The sequence below is a fragment of the Sinocyclocheilus anshuiensis genome, unplaced genomic scaffold (assembly GCF_001515605.1).
Source record: "Sinocyclocheilus anshuiensis isolate Anshui unplaced genomic scaffold, SAMN03320099.WGS_v1.1 scaffold47, whole genome shotgun sequence".
NCBI lineage: Eukaryota > Metazoa > Chordata > Actinopteri > Cypriniformes > Cyprinidae > Sinocyclocheilus > Sinocyclocheilus anshuiensis.
This window is the reverse complement of record NW_015551047.1, coordinates 1,504,195-1,507,857: the sequence shown is the minus strand read 5'-3', so window position 1 is coordinate 1,507,857 and position 3,663 is coordinate 1,504,195.

Below are 3,663 nucleotides of genomic sequence, written 5' to 3'. Positions count from 1 at the left end.
TGTATTGCTAAGGACTTCATTTGGACAACTTTAAAGGCGATTTTCTCAATATTTTTTTTTTTGCACCCTCAGATTCCACATTTTCAATAGTTGTATCGCGACCAACTATTGTCCTCTCCTAACAAACCATACATCAATAGAAAGCTTATTTCTACGTGTAAACCTTATTTGGCCGTTTGGAAAACCAGCTATATTTTTCTTGCATTCGAATAATGGATAAACTTGAAACTATAGAAGGATTGGAGATGAATTTCATTTACAAATAAGGTAGGAAATGTGCATACTATTTAAATCGACAGCTGCCACGGTGTTTCTTAGCTATTTGTCATCTGTGATCCCTTTTGAGTGTCCTGTGTTAAAGACGTTAAATCATTAAAAACCCCAATGTATGTTTTCATCTCTAAAAAGATGCTGCATCTTTATTGTTCTGTCGCTTTAAGGCCAGCAGAGGGCAGTCGTGTTTCACTATCTGCAATCCAACAATCTCCTGATCCACTACTGTACATTTCTGTTATTCACAAGAGACTGATTTACTTCACGTGGCCTGGCGGGTGTAAACAGTTTATTTAATTACAGTGAGAAACTGTAGAGATTTATTCTGTATTTAGCAGTTCTGTTGAAAGCGGTAGTCGAGATGTTAACGGCATGCGCTGTGATAACATTTGCTCAGCTGTAGTAAGTGTGCAAATCAAGTGTTTTGACCGAATTGATCTATTGAATGTGTCGGTTTTGTTAGCCTCGTTTCAAACTTCCTTTTGCACGTTTGAACTTACAGCGATAAGTAATCTGTCTTGAACTAAATAGTGCATATCTGAACTTGCATGCAAAGCCTTGCATCTCACGTTTTTTTTTTTGTTTGTTTTTTTCATCTTTCATTTAGGACAGGTTGCTGTTTTTTGCAAGTCAGTTTTATAGACATACTGAAAACATTTATGCATATTAAGTAGACGTTTTATTTCAAAGTGACACATTTCAAGGCAGCATCAAATATATCCAGCATATACCGCGTTCCTGTTTGTTTCAGTACACTAGCCAGGACACTGAATTTTAGCTGATCTTACCCAGCAGCACATTAGGCTCGATTCCAGTAAAACGTTCCCCCATGTTATGGATTTCCATTTTCCCCCATTATTGTCCCATTTGGAAATGCTCTCCTGCTCTAAGTGTTTGCTTTACTGGCATGACTGTTTATTAAAGTCCTGCAGAAGATGAGTTGTGCGTTGCACTGGAGACATGGCTTTTTCCTAACCCTATACAATTTATTATGCGTGTGGAAGGATTTATCGAGATGAAATTTACACAAAGGCTGTGAATGGAAAAGTATGAGCACCAGCTGTCTTATATGAAGTCCTTTTGCCTGTTTGTGTTCTTTCTTAGAAGAAAAGCCTGGCCTGGAAGACTTAAGCCTACTAGACATAAACTGGCCTGGAAGACTTAAACCTAGACTTTGACTGGCCTGGAAGACTTTAAAAAAAAACTTTAAACTACTAATATATATATATATATATAAACCTTGCTATGTGTACTGTGTTAGGCTAACTGATACTTGTCATAACACTTGCATATCATTGCTCTTTTGTTGGTTTTGATTGCTTCTATTGTCATCATGTGTAAGTCTTTGGATAAAAGTGCCTGCTAAATGACTAAATGTAAATGTAAAATTAAAAGATAACGTTTAATTTAAGCCTAACTGAACATGTGTCATTTAGAACAAATACTGATTGATTCCTTCTTCCAAACAATCATCGTCCCCATTCTGCACTTCCAGCTAATTGTGTCTGACCTGCGGATGTGTGACAATCAGACGGAGGGAAAGTGCAGGTTCTTCGTATCTGTGGGCGGCTTTATGTGCAGTCTTGTGTGTGAATGTGCTGATCAGCCGCCTCACTCTCTTATCTTACTCTCTATTTACCTGTTATGTTGCCATGGTGACCCGGTGTTGTGTAATATTCAGTTCCTGTGAAAAACTGTTCCAGTGGGTGGAGTTTACGTGATTATTCATTAGTTCCCCTAGTGTGGGCTTGTCCTTGAGACAACGCGCAAATGAATGGAACTGAAAATATTAGTGCACGCTCCTCAAATCACTACGTGTTTAATGGATTATTTCGAAAAGGTAATGAAGTAGGCCTATCAATGTTTAGCATTAAAGCATTAACTGCAACAGTGTCAAAACAGCATAGTTTGTGTAATAATATGATAAATCGTCTACGCTGTTTTGCCTGATTACAGCAAAACAAACAATAATCGAATGACTGAAAGGATTCTTTTATGTTGCTTTAAGGATTTAGGAAAAAGCAATATAAAGCACGGTTGCATGATCCAGTTCGTCAAGTAAGTACAAAGCTTAAATGCAGCTTATGTCGCATACCATTCTAAGATGTTACATTACTATCATAATACAGCAGGGCTCTTCGAATCTGGTCCTGAAGGGCCACTGCACTGCACAGTTTAGCTCCAACCCTGAACAAAACACACCTGAGCAAGCTATTAAAGGTCTTCAGGATCACTAGAAAATCACAGGTAGATAAGTTTGTTCAGGGTTGGAGCTAAACTCTGCAGGGCAGTGGCCCTCCAGGATCAGATTTGAAGAGCCCTGTAATACAGTATATCATAACTAAAATGATCACCACATAAATTATTTTTAATTTTTAATATTTTTAATTTGAGCAACAAAGTCACATATTTGTATGTGTTTCTGATTACCAGGATGACACATCTAACAGTGAAGATGAGAACTGTTCCCCATGCTATGAGACTGACACAGAATCATATCATACCACAGTAGGTTGCTATTACAATATTTCAGCTATTCCTACTAATGTGGGCTATCTGTTGACTGGATTTTTCTATGACTTTGACTGCAAGGAGGACACATCTGACAGTGAAGAAGAGGATTGGAACCAACTCAGCGCAACACAAAACTATACCACGGTCAATATTATATATATAGTTATACAGTTTGTGCAGTTTTTCACAGGAACTGAATATTACACAACACCGGCCCTCACTGCCTCTCGTCTGTCGTAAATCTGCAGTGGTGTGAGCAAAGACTATATAGAAATACAGGTGGGAGAGGGAGAGGCGCTGCTGGAGTGCGTTAAAGGTGAGAGCGCGGCGAAGAAGTTCACTTGAGAAATAACGAGAGAAGCTCCCGTATGAAGGTAGAATGACGTCAAAAAGATTTGCATACGCAGGGTAATATTTGTGGAAGTGTACATAAGATTGTAAGCGTAAGCTAAATTTGCATGTGCAAGAGAAGCTTTGTAACGGTGTAAATCGCGTTTCAAGCACAAGAAAAAATTATTTGCAGCATTTTACTGTTACTCGTAAGTGTAATTCATGTATTGTGAAACTGCAGCTTCATGCTAACGCAAAATAAATATGATCTGCATGCTTCTGACTTACATGTTTCCGTGCTTACACTTTTGGCACGTTTTTTTCGCCAAAAGACAGTCAAAAGCACTGCAAGCCTGTGAACAGTGATTTGCAAGCGAAAACAACAGTTTAAAGAACTGCAAAACGGATCGACTGCATAGAACCAATCTGTATGTGTACAAAACTAACTGTTGCAAATGTCTAAATGACTTGTTGTGCATGTGGGGCAAAAAGTTCCCGAAATAAACTGATATGTACAGCTCCGTCTTTCTTTTCTCTGCGCTTACA